Source organism: Mustela putorius, unplaced genomic scaffold, assembly GCF_011764305.1.
Source record: "Mustela putorius furo isolate JIRA1106 unplaced genomic scaffold, ASM1176430v1.1 tig00000640_pilon_pilon_pilon, whole genome shotgun sequence".
NCBI lineage: Eukaryota > Metazoa > Chordata > Mammalia > Carnivora > Mustelidae > Mustela > Mustela putorius.
The window spans coordinates 9,650,854-9,663,866 of NW_025421432.1; positions in this window are offsets into that span (position 1 = coordinate 9,650,854).

Here is a 13,013-nt window from a genome sequence, read left to right on the forward strand (position 1 = left end):
CTCTCTGTCAAATAAATAAATAAAATCTTTAAAAAAAAAAAAAAACTTTTGCAAATTTAATTATATCTTGGTATTTGTTTCCTAGGGGACTGGAATAACACACTAACCAATGAGAAATTTCTTTCACTCCAACAATGACTATTAAGGTCTTTACCTTCAAAAATCAAACTTGCTAACAATCTTTAAATGACAGCCTGCACTGTCAAAATGAAACAAACACACAAAGCATGAGTTAGCATGCTTACTACAGTGACACACAGGGTTAAGTTCAGTCTTCAAGTCCATTCCATAGGTCTCCTATCTATCCACCCACCCACATTCCTCATACTCCAAAGGGACTTAAATTTTGATGTTCTTTCATTCATAACATGCAAATGTTAGGTGTCTTTCCCAATTTTTCCTCTTGTATTTAAACTGAACCTAGCTCCAACTGCACCCCTCAAGGCCCATCTGTATAGTTCCCTTAGCACCAATGACTCCCAGTAGTCTCCTGCGCAGGAGTCCCTCCAAAACAACTGTTTTGTCTACCTGTGTGCACATGGCTGAGTGATAGAGCTAATTGTACATCTGGTCACATTGTTTGTGATTCCTTTTTGTGTTCTCCACAGTGCTTAATAAAGAGCTTGATACACTGTAAATGCTGTTTCCTAAAAAGACAAATCAGTCAACATTATATAAAGGAAATAGAATGGGTTTTGGAAATGGGGCATTTGGGTTTAAACTCAGATCCCTCACTTACTAGTTATGTGACTTGAGGTAAATCATGTAATTTCTCTGAAGTTTGTAAAATGGGGACCATAGAACTCACATTATAGAGTCTTTATGAGGATTAAATGAGATAATTTATTTATTTTCACTCATCCTACTGAGATCTTGCTATGAGCCAATCTTGAGGATACATCAATGGATGAGTGGGTTAGGGTGCATAACCCCCCAAAATTTTGTTTTAGTTGTATCAAAAGACAGTAAAAAAATTGAACAAATTAAAATATTAATCTAATTTACCAAAACCTTCACAGCAACACCAAGATGTATGTTTAATTGAATAATTGAATACTATAGGCTATCCAAGTTGACACCTAAAACTGACTATCACGTACTCTAAAATGTTAATTCCTTTGCCATAAATGGCTTAACTTACAGCATACTTTGGAGGACCTGGATGTATGATAAGCTTTCCAATGAAAATCATTTTCCCTGGGGCTTTTAGAATATCTCATAGCAAGATCACAGTTAATCAGAATTTTAAAAAGAAAGATGTTTAATTTTCCTAAAATGAAACAACACATTAGTCAATATACTGATACAGCTAACCAGGCTAAACTTTAAGCCATTCATTATTCTTAAGTATATTTAAAAAATAGTAGAAAAGATTTTAATGCTCTACAACAGCCAGCAACCAGGAAAAATATCAAATGTCTTTAAATGATTAATAAGAAAAAACTATCTTTCCTTCTTTTGCAGTACCTCATATTTTTTATTCCAGATAAATATATTTTTAATATTCATTACATTGATTAAACACCCATGCCTTCCATTTAGAACAAAATTGAAAGCATATTTATTTTGCCAGTAATTATTAAGCAGCATGTGAGTTGAAAAATCCAAGTTAAAGTCAGTGTAGAAAGTTTGTTAAATAAATCACCTGTAAAATGAACTCAATAAGATGTACCCTTATTCCCTTTCATTATCAAACACAAATGCTCTTCTGTTTTTCTGTTTTCCTTCACAAAAACAATTTTTTTTTAAAGTTAATGGGTGCTTTTTCTTTTTTCTCCCCCTTACTACTTAAATTCTAAATAGTATAGTCTAAGCTCTTGGCTTCATAAATGTGGATGGACCTTTATACCTCTTGCCCTCTTTTCCTGTGGAAAACAGGGAACATCACTTCTAGTACTGTTCCATAGAGAAGGCAGACACCATATTGGTCAAAGATGGCAGAATTAAAAAAAAAAAAAAAAAAAGCAGACTAGCCCCTGGACTCACTGCAATTTATTATTGATTAGACCACTCTGTCACATCAACTGGAAACTAGAATCCGAAGTCATTCTTTCAGGTGTGAGGGAGTTTGAATTGAACCAACCGTTAAAAGATTTTTAAGTGCACATCTAGCTCTCAGTCTGACCACAGTTTTCAGCATCCTCATGCAGAATACTTCCAGTCATCTTGAACATACCAGCTATAAACCATAATTGGTACATCGAGATCCAGTTTTTCCCTCTGACCGCAGAAAAAAAGGTTGGAATATTTCTGTATTTCAGAAGTCTGCTTGTCTCCAAAGTGATTTTGCTTTCTTAGTACAATTTCCACCTCTGCTCTCACCCTCAAAATTGCTTTTAAAACTAAAAGTAATCCCATTCATTGCTAGGAAAGAAGTATCTATTGAGTTAAGGAATATAATGCTGAAATTTTAAGACCATTATAACTTATTGATGAATAGTTCAGTAACAATGAAAAATCTGAATTAATATTTTATTGAATAATATATGCTGAATCCCAAAGACTGAAAAAACTATACAAGAATAGAACAGAAGAGGAAACTGAGGCATGGAGGATACTTGAATTACTCAGGACCCTCTGCTAGGCATGGCAATTTATTACTCTCCCAGGCTCCTGGGGCTTGTATCACCAGGTTTGCCTATTTGGTAAATGACATACATTGTAACTTCTTCCATATGATACATGATGTGCAAAAGCATATTAAGTCTTTAACGTCACTAATCTTCAGCTTGTGTTGAAGATTCTTTCTTTTCCTTCCCTTCTCTTCCCTCCCCCCCCCCGTACCTCCCGCCCTCCCTTCCATCTTTCCTTCCTTTTTTTTATTTGCCAATTAATATCCCAATGTGCTAGTGCTTTCTAGAATACATTTTAAGAAATAGTATGCTAGAGGGGCACCGGGGTGTTTCAACCGGTCAAATATTACATATATACATCTTGATTTTGGCTCAGGTCATGATCTCAGGGTCACAGGATCGAGCCCTATGGTGGGCTCCAAGCTCAGCTCTGAGTCTACTTAGTTGGGATTCTTTCTCTCCCACTCCCTCTACCCCTTACCCCATTCACACTCAATAAGTAAGTAAGTAAGTAAATAAATAATAAATAAAATCTTTAAAAAATATTATGTTAGAGTCTGCAGCTGGTATAAAGGAGAGTCAAAGTGGTATTTCAGAACCAGGGAAATACCGTCTCTAGCTTTCTATAGGGAAAGAAAGATTTACAGATAGGGAAAAAGACAGCAGTGAAATAACACCAAAAGACCAAAAACTGTAGGACTAAGAAAAAGAGCATTGGTTTTTGATTGGGTTGGGGAGCAATTACTAATGGTATAGAGTTGTGGGCAAAACTAGATCTCAGGGATGTAAGTAATGAAAATGTATTGAGAGAAATTTGGCTCTATTCATTTGGCTATACAAGAAAAGAGACGATTCGTTAGGAAAGACAAATGTGTTAAGTGAACTGGATATTGTTTATTTGAAAACAGTTGAAGCTTTCTATTAGAAGTTAGCACGGAAGGATTGATTTGAGAGTGAAAAAAAATAAAGATGAGAAAGCTTCCAGTAAAATAATTACATGAAAGGACATAGGTTTATCTTCTCTCCTTCCCAAATCCAATATTGTTAAGATTGGATTGGAAGATTCACTATCATTAAGATGTAAATTTTCTCCAAAGTCATCTATGGATTCAGTGCAATCCCTACCAAATCCCACCAGGCACTTTTGCAGAAATTGGCAAGCTGATTTTAAAATTCATATGGAAATATGAGTTACCTAAGAGAACAAAATTTTTTTAAAAAGGACAAAGTTGGAGAAATAACACTACCAGGTTTCTGGACCTTAATATATCTATTATAATATATGTAATACAATATAAATAAATATATGTTTTATAGCTATATAAATATACTAATTATAATGCTAGAGTAAGCAAGATAGTGCATTTTGGAGTCATAGTAGAAAAATATGTCAATATTCCAGAGATTGAAGAGAATTTGAACCTCTATATTGAGAAATCACCCTGAATATCTAGTAATATCTATATTTACATAAAAATTGTGAAATTTTAGAATATCCCAACCCTAATTCCTAATAGCGGACCTCAATATCAAGATCCTAATTTCTTTTAGCTGATAACATCTGGGAGTTAAAAATTCCCCATTTTTTTCCCTTATAAATCCCATCAGGAGATAGGATTATTTAAAATCAGGACACAAGTATTAAAAAAAGTATATAAACTCTTTTTTCTTCCAGGACTGCAGAAAAAAAAAAATAGGATTGATGACCTTAGAAAAATGGAAATGTGCAAGTTCTCCCTCTCTTCCCCAGCAAAAAGGGACTCTTGATATCAATTTCAGTAAAAGAGTAGAAGGCCCCTATAGCTGCAAGGGAGAATGTTAAAATGAAAATCTGGAGAAGAGATGTCCTAGTATGACCACCATGTGGATAGAGACAAGTCAGTTATTCTAAGTACAGATATCTGGGATTAGCCATAAAGTGTTTCGGTAATGCCCAATTTTGCTTAGTTGTTTTGAGATTGAATTTGGAGCAAATATTGCTTATCATCTTGTGAGGAGATGCAACCCACTCAACGGTTTGTTTTTTCAAGTCCTGGGCAACCCTAGCTCTGCTTGGGCATTCTAGCAGAGAGCAGAGAAACAGGGCAGGAAGGTATGACAACTCAGGGCAGTCCTGCATCCCGCTCTCAGGAGAGCAAGAAACTGCCAAGACAACCATCTGGGACTCTGAGTACCAGCTCAGTGCCCACCCCAAGAAACTTAGGCTCAGCTCTGCCTTGAAATCAGCCAGGGAGGCTTCTTTGTCATTGCTTTTTCAGGTGACATATGTTCAAAGAATTGTGTGAAGTACTGAAGAAAATCAACAGAGTAAATGTTTGGCATTTTCATAATTCTTTTTTTTTAAAATATTTTATTTATTTGACAGAGAGAGAGATCACAAGTAGGCAGAGAGAGGGGTGGGGGGAAGCAGGCTCCCTGCTAGATCCCAGGACCCTGAGATCATGACTTGAGCCTAAGGCAGAGGCTTAACCCACTGAGCCACCCAGGGCCCCCATTTTCATAATTCTTAATTGCTGGCACTTCCTAGGACTTGCAGCCCTTTTTATTATCACTCTTCATCTCATATCAGAAGTTTTCAAAACTCAACTGTTGAAAAAGATTTGAAAATCACATTAGGACAGATGATGGGGGCACCTGGGTGGCTCTGTGGGTTAAGCGCCTGTCTTTGACTCAGGTCCTGATTTCAGGCTCTTGGGATGGAGCCCCATGGTGGCCTGCTCAGCAGGGAGTCTGCTTCTCCTTCTGACCCTCCCCTCCGCTCATGCTCTCTCTCTCTTTTCTCTCAAGTAAATAAATAAAATCTAAAAACAAAAGGAAAAAAAAAAACACTGATGATGTTATTCTCATAGATAGTTCATAGTACTCAGCCTCCTCAAACCACAAATTGCATAAATTGTGTTTCAAAGAGAAAAATCCTTGTTCAATTAGAACTCCAGGGATGCCTGGGTGGCCAGTGGGTTAAGCGTTGGACTCTTCATTTCTGCTCAGGTCAGGATCTCAGGGTTGTGAGTTTGAGGCCCACATGCTGGGGTGCTGGGCATGGAGCCTGCTTCCGATTCTCTCTCCCTCTCCCTCTGACTGCATTCCTCATGATCAGAGAGGACTTCTCTTATTAAACAGTATGTCATGAACTGACCACTCCTCAAAAGAAATATGTTCACAAATCCATGAAACATTCATTTATATTCAATCAAGGTACATTTATAGAGCACTAAAAGTAGGCTTGGCAATATAAGATGTTCTGGAGAAGTAAAAAAAAAAAAAATTAAGAAGAGATAGAACTATCACAGAATACTTAAAAGAGCACTGACAAAGTAGTACTCAAATGAAGGACAGAAGAAAGCGTTGTAAGAGCGAGCACAAGAGGAGATCCTAGGAAAAGCTTCCCTGAGAGGATGCCGTTTGAACTGCTTCCTGGGGATAAAAGGGAGTTTGCCTGAGGAGTGGAATGTATCACAAACCGAAAGACAAGTATGTACAAAGGTACGAGATTAAGGCTGTTGTGTTTTTAAAATAGCATGGAGTGTCCTGAAGTTGAAACGTAGGTGTATGAGGCATGGAGAAACAAAGGGACATAAAAGCAGAGAATTAGATTCAGAAGAACAGTTAAAAATGAAAATAAGTTTTCATGTTTTTGTTTGCTTGTCTGTTTGTTTCATATATATTGAAGGTAAATAAAAAGGAGCCAAAGGAGGTTTCTAAAGAAAGAGCTAACGTGACTAACCAGGTTAATACATTGGAAATATGGCCGTGGTAGGGTGGGGAGGTGGCCCGGAAAGGGCAAGTAAGCAGTGGGAGGCAAACAGAAATGTAAATCTCCAAATTAACATTTTCTCTCTTGTAAATATTTGCAATTCCGGAAAAACAAACGTCTTGATGTACAGAGGAAATTCATGACGCTTTCTCAAGATCCAGAGTTGACAACAAATGTGCTTTTGGAATACTGACTCCCGAAAGGGACATGCCTGGAAGCGATGGGGTGGGGAGTGAGCTGGTAGCCCAGAACCGTGGGGAGGGGCATCTCTCTGGAGTCATTCAAAGTGCAGGGCAAAATAACTGCTGTCATAAATAAATGGTAAAAATTCTGGAGGACTACTCTGTTTTGTGTTAGACCTAGAAAGACTTACTCTCTGACATGTGTTCCAAGAATTACTTTTTCTTGACGGAAATTCATTATCATGTTATGAAAAAACTTTACCATATCTCAGGTCTAATACTGTTTGAACAGCTACCTTCTAAAGGCTAATGAGAAAAGCACTCTTTATGGTGATTTGGGTTAAGAAAAATGTCACAGGATTCTTTAGGGGGTAAAAAAAGAATTAGGTTTCAGTGGATGAGGTTTATAATTATAGTGAAATTTGCAAAACTGCTTGCTAGAAGAATCCTGTATCCTGGACTGCCAACATGCTCTCAAAAAATGCTCCAAAAAGGGTCACTCTAGAAGGTATGAGAAACACTTCTTCTTTTTTTTTTTTTTTTAAGATTTTATTTATTTATCCGACAGACAGAGATCACAAGTAGGCAGAGAGGCAGGCAGAGAGAGAGGAGGAAGCAGGCTCCCTGCTGAACAGAGAGCCCAATGCGGTACTCGATCCCAGGACCCTGGGATCATGACCTGAGCTGAAGGCAGAGGCTTTAACCCACTGAGCCACCCAGGTGCCCCATGAGAAACACTTCTTGTTTTTTTTTTTCTTTAATTTTTTTATTTTTTATAAACATATATTTTTATCCCCAGGGATACAGGTCTGTGAATCGCCAGGTTTACACACTTCACAGCACTCACCAAAGCACATACCCTCCCCAATGTCCATAATCCACGAGAAACACTTCTAATACATCTCATGTTGGCCCTTTAAACTCATGAACTGAACTGACCATGTGACTGACCGATCACTGAAAGCGCAGAACTTAAATATTTACATTCTCAGGGCCCCGATGTCTTGTGAAATGGTTGATCTTGTTCACTATATTCTTCTCAAAATAAAACCAAATTGCAAGATGTGAGAAGACCTCCTTCTTTTGTTTTTCAATTGACTTTCAAGTGATGGCTCATTGAACACTCCCCAAGGGTTGTTATTTTGGTTCTACTTCTTGTTGGTAATGTTTGACTTAAACAATTCAATTTAAAAATTAATACTCACTATGCGGTAGAGACCATGTAGAACACTAACTCAAGGGTGACAAGACCTGCCAAGATACCATTCGTAAAATGCTGGTGGGGATGGGGGTTGGTCACCACTTTGAAGAGGTAGGAGGCAAGAGAGGTCCATAATTCTTTCACTACGATTCTGAAAATGCAGAAAGCACTGGAAACAGATTTGTCGGCAAGATTTGCCTTGCAGTGATGGAAATGGGGTTATTTATGATCTTTATCCTAAGTAATGGAAATATTCATACATTTTGCTGTATAGGTATTAGCATATTTAATTACCGGGTGCTGTGCCAGACACACACTCCTAGCAACGTTACATGATACATGGCGTATGTCTTGTATTACCTTTCCAACATCTGAAAAATTCCAAATTCTGAAACACATGTGACTTTGAAAATTTTATAAAGGGATTATGAATCTCTCTTTCCCTCTTACAATGTTAAACCTTCCAATAGGTGAAATCAGCTGTGTAAATAAAACTATTAGCATTTACCCTAAATCTTTTATTTTATAGACTATATTTAAAAGGAAAGCCTCCTCAGACCTCCTACACAGTTTACTTGGTGGGCTTTAAAAACAAAAAGCCTCATGATATGTAAAAATAAGTTTCTCTATGCTTTCCAATGTTATTTTTTCTATAGTGTGAGTTGTGTTTTTTTACACCGGTTCTTCTTCCCCTTTGTTACTTGGGTTTGTATGATGTAGATTGTGTGGAGGATTTTCACAGATCTCCAGTGACCTGGAGAGCCCACGTTGAAAACCGTCATTTGAAAGGACTGTTTTAGGTGGTATATTAAGTAGCACAAAAGCAAGACAAAATACTGCCCCTTGCCTTTGTACGTGGCACAAAACCAAGACCTTTCTTCATTCTTAACTGGGACCCAAGTTAAATTGATTCCTTATGTGCTTGGTGTTTTTCAGCTTTTCAGTTCATCTTATGCAGTCACAGAAATGAATAATAAAAGTTGAACGAAGGCTAATAAGAGAAAACACAACAGGATTCAAAAGGAGATAATTAAATTCTTCAACTGTGGTAAGGACAACATTAAAAAATATGAAGATATTGTTTTATCTTTTATAGACTTTAGCATACCTCTTTATCATCTGCACAAATGCAGCTTCTTAGCCAGATCTTGCTTCATCAAGTAGCAAAAGCAGAGGCTCGGTTCAAGGCTTTATTCATAGTTTTGAATTCAAGCCACGAGAAGAATGAAACAAACAAACAAACAGAAAAATCTGCTAGCCATTGAATCTAAGTTTATGATTTTCAAGACTGGACCTCCCTTAAAATTACCTATTTGTATGTGGATGAATGATGCTAACTTCCCTAATTGAACATTCAATTATATATGGAAAAAAATAAAAGATTTACATCCTTGGGTCACATTGCCAAGGATTAAATATGAAACACCAAACCTACTCTCACCACATGTTTTATGTACTATTCACTTCCCACTTTAACTATATTCTCTGTTTCATACAAACTGTCTGTTCCGTATAATATTCTTACCTTTGGTATAGCCCATAATGAGCCATTGGCTTGGTAATTATCCATATTCTCTATAACTCCAGAATCAAAATACATTTGATAGATGTCAAATATCTATTCTTTAAGGTATGTATTGGTAATAGATTGCTTAGAGAAGTATGTGTGTGTGTGTGTGTGTGTGTGTGTGTGAGAGAGAGAGAGAGAGAGAAAGTTTGTATGTATTTGACGTCCTCGATGCTTGCCAACTATCTGATGTGAAGATCTATAAATTGGGCAGAAGTTGGAAAGGATTATAGTTCTTAAATAAATGGGTTTGGTTGTAGATGTGATGTTTTGAGAGGTAATTTTCAAAAACTTTTCTATGGAAACTAAAATCTTCAAGGTGTTTTGTAAAGGTCCACTGACATTTGATTCCAATTTAATATTTTAGCTGTATTGAATTGTTAAGATACACATTCAAATGTGTTCTATACTAAATTTTAACACAATTTAGACCACCTGCATGTTGATTTTTCTTGCCAGATTAATTCATTTTGGGCCAGGCCTTAATATAAAAATCTTCATTACCATCGCTGGGACTATATTTGAACTTGCAAACATGTGTCCTTGATTAAGATGTTTATAGCTTTGTGCTTTTTTTTTTAATAACTCACATCTGTACATGCCTGCACACACACACACACACACACACACACACACACACAAATACATGGTTGTATCTTATTTTTTGTAAGAGTCAACATGTTCTATTTTCTAAACAACCCAGTAAACCATAAAAATAAATCAGATGCCAAGGCTGATTTGACTTCACCAGTCACCTTAATTACTGTCTGAAAGTTTTGTTTTTGTCAAACAGGATTTTCACTTCTTTTCATATTATGCATTTCCATGCTATTTGAATACTTACAATGTATACTCATTGTTACTGTCAGAAAAGAAAAAAAAAACAGACAAAGAAAAATTATGGGATAAAAGCCAATTTTCAACTTTTTTGCACTAGATTTATTTTTAAAAAGAAAAGGTCCCCCAAAACCAAAAAAAAAAAAAAAAGAATATATCACTGCTAAAACATTGGAGCAACACCACTTTTGCTGAACCGATTTTAAAAATTGTACTTATAGTCATGCTAATTGGTAACTGATAAATACTCAGGCAACAGATTCAAATTGTTTCATCTTTTTTCCTAGTTTTGTGTGCCTGAGTAAGGAACTAAAGACCATTTCTAACCTACTTCTCAATAGTAAAGCAAAATTAGTCACCTCTGTGGTTGTTATAGGGTTCACTTGGAACATTAAACATTGTTTCTGGCTCTCAATAAGTCTTCAATATATGGTATTTCATCATCAAATATTTTGAAAGAATGAAACATGTTACAGTTGTTTTAAAAACCAATCAGTTAACGATGTATAACGTGTGGTTGCTCAATGCTGTACTGTGGGGGGAAACTCCACAGCACTTTATTACCTAGGTTTTCCATAGCATTTATTCAGACATGAACTGGTTAAGAGCCGGGTTCTACTGAAAATATGCTAAGATCAATTATATTTCACATTTTCTCAACTTCTCTAAATTGAATTTCCCAGTTTGCAGATGGCATTAAGCTTTCTCTGAGTGAAATGCCAGGCTGGGGGAGGGGGATGCACAGTGTTATTGTGAGTGGGTGGAAAAGTACTTGGATGAGTTCCAGGGTAAAAGGTAACCAGTTGAAAGGGGAAGAAAAAAAAGCACTACGGGATGCCCATGAAATGATTCTTTTGAGCAACTCCTCACAAAGCAGGTGTGGGGAGAGGGTAGTCATTATGGAAGATTCCCCAATGAAATGAGCTCTCAGAGCTGCTGACAATACAATGATGGGCATCAACAAGTTCCTGGAAACCAATCAGGTGATTTATTTTAACCTGTATTCAAAACCATGACGTATCTACATCTGCAGCACAATTTGTAAAACTGGCCACTTTGATAAGGAAAAACAAACAACCAAATACATCCAAGGAACTGACAATTGAAGTAATTGTGTGCTTAAGGCGATTTTTTACCTTAAAAAATTGAAAATTCTCTTCCCTTTGAAATGGTATATCTATATATACAGATAGATTAGATATAGATATAGATATGCTTACAATCATGCCAAGAGTTGTCTGGAGGCAAATCATGATTATCAACAGAATTCGTTTCATCTTGCCCTTCAGAGAGTACTTAGTGGTGCCCTGCCACAAGGCAGACAAGTTAAATTTGCCTGGCGTAGGACCATTCACAAAGCGATTGTACAGCTGTTATCTCCCTTCGCCCTCAAAAGAGTTCATAGGAGCTCCTGCACAGTAAGAGGGAAGACTGGCTGGCGGGGAGATATACGAGAGGCTTCTACCCAGCCATTTGTATGATTGAACACGGTCAATAAGGACAGCATTCGGTAAGAGAGGTAGAGACCTTCCAGACAAGAAAATATTTTTTATACATAGGTCTATGAATTCTCTTTGCCATTTAAAGGGTTTTTTAATATTTTACCCCCACATGTCCATATCATTGCATGCTTTCTATAGATAAATTAGCTTCTTATTACACATGGTTACTCATTTTTTTCAGCTCTTTTTAAAAACTAAAATTTATATTTGGGACCTTATGGTCTTTCTTTCTTACTCCAGTTTTAAGCTTCATAAATAAAATTCTATACATTTGAGGTCTTCCTCTTCTTTATATTGCCAAAGATCATTCAGAATGCCCAGTAACCAATTTTTCTATTATATCAATTCATTTTGATATTTTGTTTTTTGTGATATGGGATAATGGGATCTGAATTAAGACCAAAAGCAATTAACATTGAGGTTATTGTGATGCAAATCAGAACTATACAAGGCTGGCCAAATGGCCTGAACTTCTTGTTTATTTGGTTTTAAATCATCTCTGAACACTCTTTTTTTAATAACAGATTTGCAGAGTACAGGTGGAACTAACTGTTTGGGTTAGAAACCTCTGACTTTTATTCAAGACTGTCATACTGCGAAGACAAATGATGCACATTCCGTGCCATAAAATACTCCAGAGGTGCTTTATCAGGACACAGGAATGCCTGGAGTATTAACTTTTATTAAGACGGCACTTAGTTTGACCTGCTCTCCGTGAACCCCCTTTCAATGTCTCCTCAATTGTCAGAATCATACCAGAATTATGCCAGAAAGTCTTTGTTCTCCACTGGCTGATGCAGCTATTTCAACATAGCTGAATACTGGATGGTGGTTTAAAAAATGCCAGCAAGCACACACTCAAACACACCCAAGAGAGCAACAACGGAATCCAGTGTGAGATGGTCAAATGCAATGTTTTTATTTAAAAAAATCTATCTTTCCTTTCTTTGTCTCTTTTTTTCCTTAACTCACTTTCAGCTGTGATTCTCATGCCTGTTTTCAAAACTTTTGACCGAATTTTTCACATTAGAAGTTTAACACGTTCTGTTTGCTAAGCAAAGCCTTTCAGATCACCCAACAAAACTTAAGAAACATATTCAGAGGCACCTGGGTGGCTTCATTGGTTAAGCATCAGACTCTTGATTTAGGCTCAGGTCATGATCTCGGTCATGATATCAGCCCTGCCAGCAGATTCTGCACTCAGAGCAGTCTGCCTTTCCCTCTCCCTCTGCTCCCCAACCTCTAACCACCCCCCCACCCTGTCCCACTCTCTCTCTCTCTCAAATAAATGCATAAAAATAATATCTTAAAAAAAAAAGAAATACATTTCAAAAAAAAAAAAAACCAAATGATTTATTATAAAGGTTAGAGAAAAGGAGGCACTGAACATAGGTAAT